Source organism: Falco biarmicus, chromosome 9, assembly GCF_023638135.1.
Source record: "Falco biarmicus isolate bFalBia1 chromosome 9, bFalBia1.pri, whole genome shotgun sequence".
Lineage (NCBI taxonomy): Eukaryota > Metazoa > Chordata > Aves > Falconiformes > Falconidae > Falco > Falco biarmicus.
In genome coordinates this window covers 23,283,771-23,300,140 of record NC_079296.1, presented here as the reverse complement: position 1 = coordinate 23,300,140, position 16,370 = coordinate 23,283,771, and the positions used below count along the sequence as shown (strand labels likewise).

The 16,370-nt window shown below is 46.4% G+C and overlaps 1 long non-coding RNA gene across 13 annotated transcripts in view; it reads left to right on the top strand.

The window, feature by feature from the left end:
• LOC130155324 (uncharacterized) overlaps positions 1–15,652 on the top strand; it is a 50,370-nt gene extending 34,718 nt beyond the window's left edge. For 8 of the 13 annotated variants that reach the window (XR_008824007.1, XR_008824004.1, XR_008824008.1 and 5 more), the window contains 3 exons: positions 7,030–7,204; positions 11,420–11,774; positions 14,951–15,652. This is a non-coding gene — a long non-coding RNA (uncharacterized LOC130155324). Of the gene's footprint in view, positions 1–16; positions 5,858–7,029; positions 7,205–11,419; positions 11,775–11,881; positions 12,532–13,268; positions 13,435–14,950 lie in introns of those variants that run through there. The other 5 variants (XR_008824005.1, XR_008824013.1, XR_008824002.1 and 2 more) reach the window with 5 other exon arrangements.
• Positions 15,653–16,370: the final 718 nt, after the last annotated feature.

The following is a 16,370-nucleotide window of genomic DNA, read 5'->3' as shown; positions in this document are numbered from 1 at the left end:
GTAGATGCCGGTGGGATTTGGCCTGTGCCTTTTGAAACAAAACGGGAGAGAAAAGTTGGTGCAGTGATTGTGCTGCCTGCTGAGCTCCAAGGAGCTGGAAGGTGTCTGTCATAGCGTGGGACATGTTCTGTTCTCTGGCCCAGAGATGTCCATCTGTACTGTTGGTAAAAGAGCAGCTGTCAGTCACAGAGATGTGATGGGTATATATGCATTCAAGACTATGACGCTGACCAGAGACCACAGTAATGGCAACCACAAAAGTGGCTAAAATATTTGGAAATGAGAGTGTTGGATGTGTTGGTATCATGGAAGCTGAGAGGTTCAATTAGCTGGGAGTCACTTATTAATCCCAACATGAGAAATGGGATGTGTTTGATCTCCACTGTGGAGTGCTGAAAAGTGCAAACACAACATCGGCTTATTTCAGGTCAGCATTCAAGACAGTATAAAGACAAGATGGATTTTATCTTTTATTTAACTGGATTTAATTACATGCATGAGCTTCAAAGTGCCTAAGGCCTAATGGATGGTGACCTAAGGTCTGATTGAAAAAGCAGCAACAACCTAAACCTTAAGCTTGTTTGTTGGGCCATATGGCATGCCTGGACTGTGTGATGTTTCAGGAGGGATGTTAGGAGTAAAGCACCAAGCACATCCAAAGCATTTGCCAAGATTTCCAGCTTCACTCAGAAGAATCCGAACACCGACCTCTCCTGCCCTCTGTACCAGCGTGACTCAGGAGCTTGGCTGGGACAGATAGGAGACAGTGTTTCCAACCACACCTCCCTGAAAAGTCTCTAGTGCCCTCAGATAGAGCATGCTGACACTTGGAGAGGAAAAGGAACACTTGAATATTCATTTTGGAAGATCCACGTGGCTAGGAAATTCCAAATTACCAAATTTAAGGAAAAGAGGCAATCATCAAAGACTCGTTATCTTCATTTAATTTTGTTTTAATTAGTGTTACCATGTCAGATACTGTGACAGTCATTTATTTGCATTTCTGGCTGTGCTTGGTTTCAGAGAAAGCTATTCTTGTGTCTGGAAAAAGTACAAAGTCTCTCTCCCTCAGATAGCACAACGTGGTTCCAAATACAGTCTTGGAGAGCTACCGTGAAAAAAACAGAAATTATCATAAAAAATCTGCTCATGGAACTAAGACCTGCCGAGACATGGCTAAACGTAACTGCTCGTGGCAAATGTTTATGGGAAAACTGGGAGCTTTAAATTGCTTAATTATTGGATAAGCAGAAATGCTCAGAAAGGAAAAGGATACAACTTTTGCATGTCTCTGCTTTAAATGACTGCAGCATGGTTCTGTCCATCGCAGGAAGTCTGTGCCATGTTGATTCACAGCCTGATCTAGCTTAGATGAAAAAGATTGGTGTAACAAATCACCAGCTGGAATGTTTTGAATTTCCAGTGCCTGTGCAGTGCTTGGCATCCTCACAGAGCAGCCACCCCAGGTGCTTCCACTTTGAAGATGATCAGCTCCAGACCCTCACTTTCATCTTGGTCACATATCCAATTGAAAGGACCTTGACGTAACCATGTCTGTTTCACATTTAAAGAGAACTGCTTAAAAGCTGTTTAAATAATTTGTGCCTGCATTTAAGAATCTCAAAGCTTTGGCCATATCAATTCTTGAAGCAACCTCATGAGGTGGGTCTTCTCCTTATTTATGTAGGAGTTCAATGAGGCATGGAGTGAATGTTTTGCTTTGTGTCAGTTCTGTGTCAGGTAAAGAATACCAGCCCTTAGCAGCTGCCATGAATCGCCTCAGCGGGCTGACTGACATCCACCCGCTTTGTCTCTGAACCACACAGCTCAGAAATGTCATATTGGCATCCTCAAGACATCACCCCTCCTTGCCAGCTGGGTGCTCCCCAGACCCAGTGTGGTGAGGAACCTGATGGGCTGCGCTGGCTCTGCGCTCAGCGGGGTGAGCAGTTGGCTCCTGGGTGCAGCAGGGGACCCAGATGTGTCTATGGCATAGTCCTAGGGTTCCTCCAACACATGCTCATTTTCTGGCAAGGAGAAGACCCAGAAACATATTTAGATTAATATCCAAGGTCTCAGCCTCTCCCACAGCTCCTTCAGAATGTATTTTTGTTGTGTGCTGGGCTGAGCTTCCAGCTGACGGCTTTTCCTTCTGCATCCCCCAGTCTTGGAAGTCCCACATCAAACTTCTCCCTGGGAAAGCTGGTAATTCATGACACCAAGGCAGGGAGTCCCTGCTGCTGGAGCCTCTCTCTGCTACCTGGCATCCCAGGCTGCGTGCAGTATCACCCATACCCTTGGTCTGCCTTCACTGCCTGAGCTGGCTCACCATGCGATTAGGCAATGACCAGCGCTGACACAAGGAACGGGGCAGGAGACCCTGACCAAGGAGAAGGGAGGCCTCAGCCTGGTCCTGTTGAAGATGTCATGAAACTACCCCCAAAGACTGATCCTCCGTAATGAGTGATCCAGCGTGGGAGTTCCACCGGGAACACTAACACAATGAGTTAGTTTTGATTTTCTACTATGGCCTGTCTCTCTCAAGTGCTCCTTTTACATATGGATCATCCGTGGACCCCACGAGCTCTCTGGCAGCCTCCCGCTTTTGCTGTGCTAGGAAAAGTCTTATCATTACGTTTTACACATTTAGCAAGTTGCTTTTCATTTTCTTGTACTTTATTGTAGTTTCACATCCACTTTGTCAGACTTTATGTTCTTTTCCATCTTTCTTTACTCCCTATTTTTTTAAGAATTTTTACATCTCAGAAGTGTTACATGGTTTAATCATGTTGGCTTACTTTTTCTTTTCCTTTGAATATTTTCTCTTTGATGCTGAGCCTGCTGTAGAGTGTCTTTAAACAATCTTATATCATCAACAAGTGCTTTACTGGTTTTAGCTGCTGATTTCAAGAAATTTCCTCACTTTTATGTGATTCTCCTTTTTAAAGGTAAACATTTAATTTGGTACATTCAATCTATGTAGATCTTCTGAGAACTTGAGTCACTTAATTGTCTTTCCCTCCCTGGCATGAACTGTTATGACATTTATACTGTTTAAACCTGGTATAATAGTATTTTACTAATTAGTTCTTTCTAGAAAGTTTCCCAGATACGTGTGTTGTCAATATCCCTATTTGCAGCCAGACATTCTAGTTCATCTTCCTTTATTTTCAGATCGCTGCCATTTGTACAGAGAGGGTTTTAAATGTGGTTGTGGGCTAGCTACCACTTATCTTCATTGCCTTCTGTCCTATCCTTTTTCTTAACAGAGAGATCTGACAGCTTCATCCAAACTGTGTGTTCTTCCATACCTCTCCCTTACCCTTAGTCTTTAATTTAAAACTCTCCTGCAACTCTAACTCCATTAAGTCCCAGCTCCTTTCTGTCTTGTTTACATAGATATCATTTTTTCTACATAGGCACCGCTTTTCCAAATAGCTTTCCCCTTTTCTAATAAGCCAGCAATGTCTGTAACAATAGCCTTGCAAGCTTCAAACATTTATTTTGCATACATAGAACTATTTAATATCACTTATCGTTCATCTTCAGGGTTTGAAGTACTCTCTCTTGCCTTCCCACTTGTGCTCTTCCCTTTGCCACATTTAATAGCACCATCAGTCATGCTGGAAAGTTACACCCAACCAATATTAGGAAATGCTCCCTGCTGCCTCATAAATCCCTGGTGCCACCAGTAACAGCAGAGGAGGAGGAGGAGGAGGAGGAGGAGGAGGAGGAGGAGAAGAAGAAGGAGGCATTCCAAGCATATGGACTGTCAGGCAAGTGAGATGAAGCCAGGTAGGTCACACACACTGCTTATCACAGTCACAGTCGCTCATGGTGAAATCTTGCCCACTCAGCATTGGCTGGTAATGTTGGCATTTGGCATTCCGTTGGGAATTTTGTGCCCCTTGGAGATTTCAGCCACACGCTGCATTTTGACAGTCCCTCTGAGGCAGCTGAGCAGCCCCCTCCCTCTGCCCAAGCTGTGCTTTCCTTCCCGTCCCTCCTTGGTGCAGGCACAGTCATCCGACTCCTGAACAGCAAAGAACAAGGTATCGCATCGGCCTTACTGTGTTGTTAGACGACCCCTCTTCCATGCCGAGTGTGAGACAGGGTCTTCAGTCGACACAGGCTTTGTATTTAGTGCTTGCCTATCCTTCAGTCAGTTTCCCATCGTAATACAGAGGGACTGATCGTACTGGGGTACGCTGTCTCAGTGAACAAGACGAGCGCAGGCTGAGGGACAGGGACGTGGTAGACACACAAGGAGAATGAATGTGGCATCTCTCCTGTTTCCCCTGCCCAGTGCTCCCCAAAGCTCGGTGCTGCATCTTGCTGCCGTGCCAGGCTCCCTCTGATCCGTGACCACAACTCTGTGCATCAGACGTCACTCCAGAGCCGCACAGCTCTTTCCCAGGAGATAAGTGAGGGGGGGGATTGCCTGCACAACAGCTCTCCTGAGCTTTCCCATGCTGGGAGGGAGGGAGGGAGGAGATCCAGCTTCCTCCCTGTCCGAGCGCCAGCCCCGTGGGCCTGCCATGGCACTGCTGGGAACATCCAGGGGCATTATGCAATTTGCAGAGGCGTTTTTTTTATGCAGCCTGGCAAGGCAGCGTCTGATAATGGCTCTCCTTTTGTTTGTAGCACACAATCGAGCTCATGATCTTCTCTCCAGTACGGGCAGCCCACGGTGTTGTGTCCTGTACTGCTGCAATGAGGAGAGCTGGGCTGTGCACAGGACAGGGAGCCCTGCAGCGCTTGCATGGGTGAATCACCTACCCTGAGTGCTAGTTAGGCACAAATCATTAATGGTCTAAAAGAGCTGGAACAGGCTAGCTTGGCTTCGGTGGGAGTGCAGATTGTGTCTTTTTCAGGAGGCATGGGAACCCTTCTTAAATCTGTTTTTAAACTTCTCGACTTTGGCTTCTGAGTAATGCCACTGATTTCATTTTCCAAAGGTCACAGGACAATTATCTTCTGCCATCTCCAAAAGGCATGACAAATGTTCCTCTAACAAAGTAACGAATTGTTCAACACAATGCACTTAGCAATTACCTTGCCATAGAGGTATTTACAGCAGGTACGGGAAGATAAACCAGTTTGTTTCCTATTGTTTTTCAAAGGGGGGAGAAAAAAAGGGAAAGGCTGTAGCCATTTTGTGATGAGTTTGAGGGATAAATACGATTTGATGTCTTTACTGAATGCTTTCATGGGTCTTAAAAGATATTTTAGTAGACTTAAGTCTATTTATAGACTATGCCTTTTAGAGATTGGAAAACATATTCACTGCTGTATTCTGTGTACCTATTTACATTGCATCCAAAGTTAAAGCTGTCCATAACATTAATTCAGTACCTTCTCTGAATGCTCCTTCCCATGTAGTCTTTATTAACAGGATCCTGTGCTATTTTCCCCAGTATCATTCTGCCTCCTGCATGATGCTTTTTCACATTTTGCACTCAGATTGCCTTCTAACACGGTGGGCGAAGGAGTCAGCCATGCAAGAAATTAGAAGCAAAGACTACAGCGTGTTACTGGATGCAAATCTGTTACCAGCACAAGACTAGGTCCATTTGGCAGGAGGGAAACCAACCCTGTACCAGCAGCAGAGTGCTTGTTGGCCTGTGGGTGAGCAACGCGGGGTCACTGCAAATCCGGTTAGACAAGTGTGCGCCTGCCTCCCTGCCCTCTTCCACTTGGCAGCCTTTTCTTTGCATTTTTGTCTGAGAGGCTGTTACGGGAGTGTACAATGGAAACCAAACTGCCTCCCTAGCCCTCAAGCTGGTCCCAGGACATCCTGGTGCACCTGCATTGGCTGGGCGAGGTGAAGGAGAGGTCGCATCACTCCAGCATGTTGGTAAGTGGAGTCCAGTGCCATCAGCCAAATATTTTTCAGCACCATGAAATAAAAACGAGGAAGACAGCCAGACTGGATGTAAAGGCTGTGGCTATGTAATGGGCAGGTGATCGTATCCGCTCCTGCTGCAGAAGAGGAGGCAGTGTAACAGCTCTCTGGAGTGAACATCCCAGGAAAGCACCTATTTTCTTGGGGCTGGGTGCCCCAGGACATAGCCCCAGACCTAAGACAGCACATCCATGCAGGATTTCCAGCTTCCGTTTGAAAGTCTGGGTGCTCCTGCTGTGCAAAACTCCCCACTCTGAACTTTCTTTGGTTCACACACAACTAGAAAGAGGGAAAATGTTGTAGTTAAAGCGTCGAGAAATGGGTGCAAAGGAGGAAGGGTCTGTGGCTCTGCCACCGAGTTCTTGCGCAATCTTGTGCAAATAATTTCTCATCTCTGTGCATCTATTTCCAATCTGTGAGGTGAGGATAGCAATACTTCATCTCATCTATGCACTGTTGTCCTAAATTATAAAATCTTCCAAGGAAAAAATGCCTGTTCCCAGGTTAATACACAGAGTACAGCCCCATAGGACACTTTTTCTCCTACCTGTTTCCTCATGTTGTGTCTGGGCTTTGCAATGACTGTCATGTAGGGTAAACTGTGACATCTCTGTGTTACGTGCATTTGTGTCCAGCCTCGAAACGTTATTTCATTCCCCGAGGTGTGTGCTGTTATCAGGCGAATGAAATGTCCCAGGCCCCTGGTAATTATTCATTAGGTAAGATTTAATGTGTGTGTGCATGCAGGGCTGGCAGCTACAAGTGGATCTCACAGGAGTGGACTGCGAGCCAAGCTTATGTCAGTTTTAGGGTAGGGATGGATGAGTAAGTGGAGTAAAAATAACAAAGTGTTAAGATCAGTAGCAGTTTGCCCAAAACTTAACCCAAAACCTTTTCTTTTCATCCCGAGGCCAAACTTACAGTTACCCTCAGAAATATAAGACTTGGGGTAAATTTGCACCCACATCTAGAGCAAATCACAGTTCTGCACTGAGGCAAAGCAATGTTTGGGACCCAAATCCAGCTGCCAACTGTGAATGTTCATTCTATTCGTACTTCCCTAGCTCTGAAAAATGTTGTAACTTCTTGTGTTTCTTATACGCTTGTTCTGTGTTTGTTACCAGGATTACTGTTTTCCTGTTCAGAAGACTGCCTCTGCAATATTTCCTGGCCGAGTAAGGGTGGAAGCCTTGGTCGCACCAGTTTTGACCAGAGTGCATCTGGAAATCCAGGTGAATATAGGCACAAGCTAAGGAACAGCACGCAAACACATGGTGGACATTATACCAAAGAAATCAAGTGAGTGGAAAGTTATTATTTGGCTGACAGTTAAGAGTGGGAGATTGATGAGACACATAGATCTCAGACAAGCCCCTGTTCCTCTGGGATTTGAGGTCTAAGACTGGACTGGTTGATGTCCAGCTGTCCTAAGCTGGTTGATGTGAGAATGTGACGCTGGTGGGATAGGCTGGACTTTGAGGATCATTTAAAATTATTCTGATACGGTACAGGTGCAGGAGAAAACTGCTTTGGAGTTGTGGGGAGCAAACCTTTTTTTGGAGTGGTGGAAAGGGGAAGAGCCCTGGTGACATTACAGTTCTTGGAGGCTCTGGAAATTCTGCCTGTTTGGCTTTTCTTGGTTTCCACCACCTTCTGTTCTCTCTGTCTGTGTTGTTCACCCACATAATTACATAAGATATCACCAGCTAAAACTGCATTTGCCTCCTTAATAGATGGCTCATTATCTAGGGAGGGAAACAGAAAGGGCAAAAGCTTTTATGTGCCAACAGCACTGCTGAGATGTTCGTGTGCGTTGCAGGAAAAGAAAAGGGTGTAACCTGTCTGTCCTAATTTATAGCCAGATGGGCTGAAAGAGTCAAGGTGTAACGAAGGTCAGCGTGGCTGGGAATGGGGTGGAGGCAGTGGAAGGTTACTCTCTTGACATAAAAGCAATTCTCCAACAAAGACCCTCTCTCATGCAGCAGAATGGAGTGAGGCAGTTCTGTCTATATATAAAAGTACTCCCACAGCTTTGATCTTTTTTCTGGAAGTGTAGGCTTGCAAAGAGGGTCTGGCCTCATCTGGGATGATGTATTGGGCCATGTGGTGCTGGCCTTGGAAAGCAGCATAGGGAAGCCTGCTGTTCTCTTTATTGCATCGTTCTGGAAAAGTCTCCTAATATTCTGGTTACTGCAGTAATGGCAACACACTGCTGCAATGCCCAAGTACCCTGCCTGCTCAGAAATGCCATGACATCACTCCTTCTCATAACGATGGGCTTTTGTCCAGTTTTGGCCAGGATATTTAGCTATGAGTGAAAATGAAAAAGCAAATGAGAGAGAACAGGTCTCCTACCAAAGCTCCATCTCCAAGGACCTTAAAATGTGGAAGTATACAACCATACTAGCTTGAAAGCATCCCTTTAGCCTTGTGTACTCTTCAGTGTCGGGTATATTCCATTCCAATCGGTATATTGTGGCAAGCAACTGTAGACAGGTATTTGTTTTATTGATGTTTAAAATAAACACTTGTTTTGAACTCAGGACAGAGCTGTATAGTCGCCAGGTATCAGGTCTGCTTTCAGCAGAGCTTGTGGCCGATACGAACTGATCTAACCCTATGGTGGTGGGTTTCGTGCTGCTGCCTATGCTGGCAAGAGACCAAAATGCTGCTGTGGGCTCCCCCAGCCATACAAATCCATGAAGTTTTGCAGCTGAAGTTTCACTTCATTTCACTGTCTGACTCAGAACCTTCTTACTTGATTTTCTTTTATTTCCTCTATGCATTTCCCGCACAGAAAGTCTAAGATTCCAAGTTGCATTTTGAAAAAGTTTAAAAATTAACTTCTCTATTTATGTGATATCACCCTGGGTTTTGGTAATAAAATGTGCCGGGGGCGGGGGGAGAGGGAAAGAAGACTTCTCAGTAGGGGGTAAGTGCTGATGACTTTAACAAAGTCACGGTGTAATATGCTGTTCTGCTGACTTCTGCCTTCTTTAATTACCTTCTGAATCCCCAGAAGCTGAACCATGCCTCACCAGCTCATTATGTCCCCTGGGTTTGCTCTCCCCAACAAATTGGTGCTTTCCCTGCAGCCTCTGGAGGCTTTTTTTGCTGCTTTGATACATCAGATGTGTTTGTTTTGCACATTGATGTTTGTGTTTTCCGCACTGCTTGTGTTTTCCAATTCCTTGGAGCAGTGAGGATGCTGCTGAACTGTCAGAACTGCAGTAGGATGCTGACTTGAGGTTACTGTCAATGGCTTCATTATGTTAACAAGGGATATTTTAAGAAATACAAAAGATGTGGCATTTACATTCTTGGGAGAGGGAGGGGGGAGAGGGAGAATGTGTGTGTGGATGAATGGGCTTACACTGCAGGTCCTCCCCACTGTTCAGTTAAAAATGACTGGCTGGCTCTCTGCACGTAGTTTGCTAGCCAGAGCAACGATGGCTTCTGTTGTGTATTTCTGGGCCGCTTGCAGTGTACTTGGCTCATGCAAGCACGTAAGGCAATGAGACCCTTCCTCCTGAGGAGCTCCTCATATCTGTCCTGGGGCATCTGGGTACCTGAAATGGGCACAGCCTTAACAGACACAGCAACGGGACATGCAGCATCACAGCAACTGCATGTGGATGTAAGTCAGGGTTGCTGTGGTCTTGCTCCCTCCTTCGAGCCAACACTAGCATTGGTGTGGCTGGAAAGCGAGTCAGTTTGGGAAACAGCTGGGAAAGAGGTAATGCTATGAGGAAAAAGTGATTAATTCCCTATACGCTTGCCTTCTGGAGGAAGGGAGGAACACGGCTAGGTGTGGCCAGGGCTAAGGAAAAGATGGCACCCATGTCTCCTCTGCTCGGATGGGCTCTCACCCTCCAGATATTCTTGAGGGAGAAGATCAGAGAGGAGGATATTGCCTGCAAATCTTCTGTCTTAAATGGGATGGAGACCTGTGCACAGCCCACACCTCTGAATCGAAGGGAGCAAGTTCATTCCCTTCCTCCCTGTTGTCAGGCTGTTAGGAGATAGTTGGCATATCCCTTATCAAAGGAAATGTGATCCTTTCCTTAAGCCTGTCTGCTCGGTGGTGTTGTGTAAACACAGATCAGTAAGGTGACAAAAATCCTAGCCTATTACCAATATTCAGCAGCAAATTAAGCGCCCTTAAGCTTCACATATTATAATTTCATGCATTTACAATTAAAGACTTAGATAAGATTAATTACTTTCAAGGTGACTCTTCACAATTGTCTCCTTATAATGGAGTTTGTAACCAGTCTAGTGCAGCTTTGTCACTAGGAGAAATCCCAGACAATTTAACAGTTGGATACAAAAGGTTTCTTTAACAGGCCTTGTGCTTCTCTTACACTTCCCTTAAGAGGAAAATAACTCCCTAGCAAAGAGCACATGCAGCATCAATAGCAAACTTCATAGAGAACTGTCTACAGCTGGGGTTTTAACTTTATTTTTGTTGCTCCACAAGTGTAAATAAGTATTTTAGGCACCCTGTTCTTCCAAAGCCCCTGAGTAGATGAAATGTAGCAATATTACAACAGAAAAGAGCCATACATGCTGGATGGAGTGACCAGATTCTAGTACCTATCTTTGACAGCTTTTCTCCATACAAAATGCTGAGAGAAGGGGGAGGAAAGGAGACTCTAAATTCTAGCACAAAATGTCATCTGCATATTTATTTGTTACTCTGCCTTATGCCCAGCTGAAAGAGACCAAATGGGTCCAGCAAAAGTGCTGGCCCCTCAGCTGATGGAGGGACTGCAAAGCAAAACCCAGCACTTGGCAAGGAACAGGATACAGAGTTGAGTGGGATTTCCCTGGAGGAGATGCCACTGCCTGAGAAAGAGCCCTGTGACTGCTGCTCAGGCAAAGCACTGATGTTAGCAGGAGAAGTGGGCAGGCTCTCTGGTCTGCTAGCACTTGGATACCTCAACCGCAGCTCGGCCAGAATGGCTACAGGAATTTTATGCTTGTGTCTGGCCTTACAATATACGGACCAGGAAGCATTATCTTTAGAGGTACATGCTGATTTATCCCACATGGGACAACCATTTCTGGTTTTCTTTCCCAAGGCAGCATGCAGGGAAACTGATTAGTACTCACAGTAACACTGCTCACTGTGCTTGGGAGTTAAAGCACAAGCAATAAAAAGCCCTTAGCTACACCCTCCAAAAACAACAACAAAAAGCTGAGATTTCAGGGTGCGTTGTTTTTGATGGGTGACCTGGCTCTAAATTTTGAGGCTTCCTAGTCCCCACATTTTTTAGTCCTATGAACTAGAAACCCGTGCTTTTACTTTTGGTATTAACTCTTGAGGGTCTTAGGTATTGCTATGACTCCCGAGAAAATGGGCTTCCTGGAAAATACATCACAAGATCTTTAGTAGAAGCCTTGTTTAAGCTACTGAATTGTAATGCAAAAAACCACAGGAGTTAGGTGGGAAAAGTGCAACTCCCCCGCAATCCTTTCCCATTTTCTAACAAGCTCTCGTTTGCTCCCTAGTTACAAGATCACGAAGCAGTTGTCTTCTCATTTCTGAAATATCAGCAAACCCTCCTCCGCAAAACTGAAAATGTTTTGAATAATAAAATGAAAGGTGAGATTTTTCAGGCTTGGCTGGGGGAACAGCATGAGTCCTCCCCACTACGATGAAGAGGGACTGGATCTCTGCATCACCTGGGCAGCGCCACTGGGGACATCATAGCTGGGACTCTTCAGATCGTCACATGCCAATAAGTGACAGCAGTGGAGGACTTCTGTGAATGCTGGCCATGCATAGATAGAGAAGGATCTGTTTCAAAAACAAAAAGTTCCTGAGCTGGTCTTCTGCGGGTGTCTGATGGCAGCTTGTTCAAATGTAAGTCGACCCCCTTAGTTAACAGGTCTACCTGAGCGGCAGCGGTAGGACTGATCCCCATAACAGGACTTTGTAACGAACGCATTGGTAGCATCATTTCACTGCAGGTTTTATTACATGCGAGTACTTACACCACAGTGACTTCCCATCGCATGAGGTGTTTGTCTTCTGAGGATTAGCACAGCGCTGTGCCATGAAGTCTGGTATAGCTGAGTAAGTGGTTTAGTGTAATCCTCCTGAGAAGGATTGCTGTCCTGAACGGATTCCTGGGAAGGCTCTGTGCTTGTACCAAGCTTTTAGATGACTTTCAGTCAGGTTTTTGAGGGGGGGTGTTGGAGTTTCTGCAGCTTTTCTGCGATGCAGTCTGTCTCCAAGACATCTGGGCAGTGGCTGCGTCAGCAAAGACCGTCACAGAGCTTAAAGACAGTTGGTATTGTTGTGTGAAGAAGACCTCAGTGAGTCATCAGATGATCTAAGTATGACACTGACAGGTGGGCACCCCAGCACAGAATTCAGACAGGATCATGCCTGAACACTTGCGTTTGCTGTTGATGTCTGGTGTATATATAGATGCTGATTCTCAACATACTCTTGTTTTGCATTAAGGCACCTTCAGAACAGCAAATCATGTTCAGCACCACTCCAGGCATGCTCTGCAGCAGCAGGGTGAAGAGTGCTGTTGCTGCAGTGCCCAGGCACTTGGAAACCTGTTTCCCAGTGTTTAGAATAAAGCGCAAACAGGAGCTCCTCAAAGTCACAGCAATGTGCATCCTATATCCTCTCTTCTTATTTTGTTATTAGCCACTTGGTGAAATTTTCTGGTCTGACTCATGTAGGAAATTTGGTCCCAGTTCACACTTCTCAAATGCAGAAAGATACCTTTGAAGTAAAGTTACTAAACAAAGTTTTCCAACAGGAAAAGAAAGAAAGCGGTACCACTCTTGTCTTAAAGTGACATTTCTGGACTAAGGTCATACACAATGACAAAACAGAAATTATGGAAGCTGCAACAGAAGCCCTGACAGCTAGGGAGATTTTAAGTAGTCCAGATATAAAGCGTATCCTTGGGGCCCTGGCAAGGATGCAGACTTCTCTCCCACACAACCTTTTGAAAAGCCAAGTACTGGAATTTTAAAAGGCAAAAATATTACAGCAACAGCAACAATAAACACAAAAATCAGATGTTAAATGATTGCTAATTATCTTATCAATGTGTTGTAAAATTGGGAGGGAGAGGAAGGAGAAAGAAGTACTCAACATTCTTTAGGTTTATCTTTTAATTATTCAGTAATTATCAATGGAACTAAAGCGCACTTAACACCAGGGTTTCGCAGAGGGGTTTCAGCTTCATAATGGAGAAAGCATTGTGGTGTTTGGGGGACGAGGGCAAACGGACCCCTGTAGTGCAGAAGAAGCCAAAGTAAGAATCAACTACCAAGATCTGTGGAAAAATAGGGTTTTCACCTGGACAGCTAATTTTAGCCTTTTTTTCAGAAACCAAATGCCTGGAGGCACCTACAGCAGATTGAAATGTGCATCGGTGGGCATCCCAGCGTGGTACCCCCAGGGTGGTCCCATGCCCAGGCCTTCCTGCTAGCAGTGCTCCAGTGCAGGTATGTGCCACGTGCTCTGCTGGGGCAAGCAGAGATACGACAACCAGGTGAATGTGTCATAAAGGCTGAGTACATTTAGCTCTCCAGAAATAACGCAGAGAGATGATCAGATGATTAGGAGACGTAATTGCTCTGGCAACCGAGCTGGGCCACAGGGTATCTGTGGGCACCAGAGCAGGGAAATCGGGGCAGTTGGTGCTTCCTCTGTGCAAAACAGCCAGGGCACAAATGCCAGCTGTGTGTGCAGTACTACTTCACCGCTGGAGCAAGCTGTGAAGAGCACTGGGCCTGGTCAGTTATTGAACTGTCAGTCTGAACTTTATCCTTGACCTTTCTGAAAAACTGTATGTTACTGTTGCATTGGGAACTGTGGAAAATGTAGGGCCTCTTTTCTCCCAGCATTGCAAGTCTCCCTGTAGATAATTTTGTCAAATTATTTAACCCCACTCTCAAACATTAAGGTTTTCAGGCATTTTCGCCATTGACTCTGATCTTTCACAGAAGTGACTTAGAAGTGAAAAAGGGGTCTGTTTTGGTGAAAATTTGGAGGTTGGCAAAGGTCCCTAGGGTCAAATAGCGACAGAATCACTGACTTACCAGGAGAGCCACATGCAGCACCTAAATGCACACATTTAGGAATAATTTAAGCAGGCTTTTAGGAATCAGGTTGCTTTGCTGTGTCTGTGCTCTTCTAGGTCTGGCTGGTTTTATTCTGTTGTTAAAAAACAAACACACCTTATTTACTGCAGAACATGCAGCCTTGTTTGGAATTATTACAGCTGGTGCTGTGTCCAGCTGCTGTTTCCACTGTTTTCCTTTGGAGATGAAGCTGGTTTGAGAGGGTCCCCCCGCCCTGAGCCCTGCTCTCATCCTGCCCACCCGCTGCGTGCTGTCCCCCTGCCCCACACAGGGCAGCCATGGGTGGCCTGTGCTGTGAACCCAACCACTGAAATCACTGGAGGGTTCTTTTAGGACGTTACGAAGAGTGGTTTAACCTGGGTTCACAGAGTGTCTCAGTGAGAGAAAGAACCTAGCAAGTCAAAACAGATCATTTGCTGCTGGATTAATGAGCTGAAACAGGTCTTAGGAGCCCCAAAGCCAGCACAAAGGATGGATGGGAACTTCTCCCAGGAGCAGCGATAGGGAGAGGGATGAGCAGGGGTGGGAAGGGGAAGAGCATTTCCCACTTTTGGTCGCAGCAGCTCCACCATGGCATGTCATTTCACCCTCTGTTGTGCCATTGGGGTTGAACATAGCCCTGCTAAAAAAACCTAGGCTTTGGTTTGGGTTTGGATGGAATTTTGTGTGTGCAAACCCAGATCAGCTTCAGGGCAAGACCCCACCACCGCTTGCAGCTGCCCCAGCAAAGTGCTTTGGGGATGGGGAACCAAAGGGGGAGGCAGTGAGCTGGCAAGGGGGGTGCTGAGCTGCCAGGAAAGGCAGGCGGATTCCTCAGCCCCCCCATCAGTCAGTGGTATCATACAGACCACTTTCCTGCCACAGAAGCGTGCAGCCTTCCTTGCCCCTCTCTCACGGGGGCTGTATGTGGTTTCCCTCCACCAGCCGCAGGGTCTGACGCAGTGGGTGCATCCTCCTGGACCAGTCCCAGCCGTGCTGCCTTGGCCACGCTGCTGCCTTGACCACGCTGCGGGATGCTGCGGGATGCGGGATGCTGCGGGATGCGGGATGCTGTGGTCGGGAGCCTTCTGCACACGCCTGGCTGGCGGATCTCCCCTGCCATCGCCGTGACAAAGACGACGTAGGTGCTGATGTGAGCCGGGCTGCAAAACCCAGCGTGGGACTTCCTCTGGAAAGTGGAGGCACTCGCCTCCTCCTCCACCTCCGGTGACAAGTGACAAGTGCGGTGACCTGAGCCAGGCCTCCTCCCCGCCCGCAGGAAGGGGGGCTGACCTTTGGGGCCGGTGGCAGGGTCTCCTTCAGCCGATTAAGCTGAGACTTTCTGGAGGTTGTGCTTTAGTCAGTCTCAAGCTGTGAGGCTTGAGAGGAAACACTGGGTGACAGATTAAAGCTGACACCATGCAGGAGGTCAGACTAAGTGATCCGGCAGTCTGCTGGCCTTCAGCTCTGATGTGGGAGCCAGTTCTGTTTGCATTTCACTGCTGGCTGCCGTAATGAATTGTCCCCAAAGCCTTCCTATTGCAGCCCTTACTGCAACCCAGGCCGTGACGGAGCTGAACTTGGAAGAGATTTGGCCCTGCTTGTACTGTGGCTTACTATGCTATTAAAAGTAGTTTTAATTACTAATTTGTGATTCTTGTTACTGCTACCAGTGCCTGGTCCTGGACACATCAGTGCAATATCTGAGCGTGTGTAGCTTGGCTTCGTGCCTGTCAGAGGGCAGAGTCCTTTTCACACCACTTGATAGCTTGGGAAATGTAGGCACAGACAGACCCTTTTAGAAATAAGTTGGCCATTAACTAGAGCCCTGGGTTTAGATCCTTACTTGACCAGAGACATGCTTTGTCACATCACTTACATGTGTGTGTTTGGTTTTTAATCTGGTCTGAAGTGACTACATATGGTTTCAGGTACCAAACTCTGAGTTAATCTAAGGACCTAGGATCCCAGACAGTTTTTAGTGGTACATGGGCACTTTGGACAAAGCATCAGATACCTTTTCGCGCTCTTAGGGGAAAAAATTGAGGTCAGGAGCCAAACTTTCTTGGGAAATTTGTGGCCCAAGCAGAATAGAGGACCCAGGTTTCCTGAGTTCCTACCATTTAACCTTTCTTCCACACCCCCAAGCCTGTCTGAGAGCACATGCTTGGAAGGATTCCTGTTTAGATACGGTACAGACCTTTATTCTGCTCTCCTTGCAAGTGTAAACTTTTAGCAGGTCATATGTATTTGGCAGGAAGGTCATGTCATTTAAGATACCCACTTTGTGTACATAGAAAAACATCAGGACCAAGACTGATCGTGTGGGTATGGGGAGAGAGATCCCATCTGTGCAGTGGAGCAG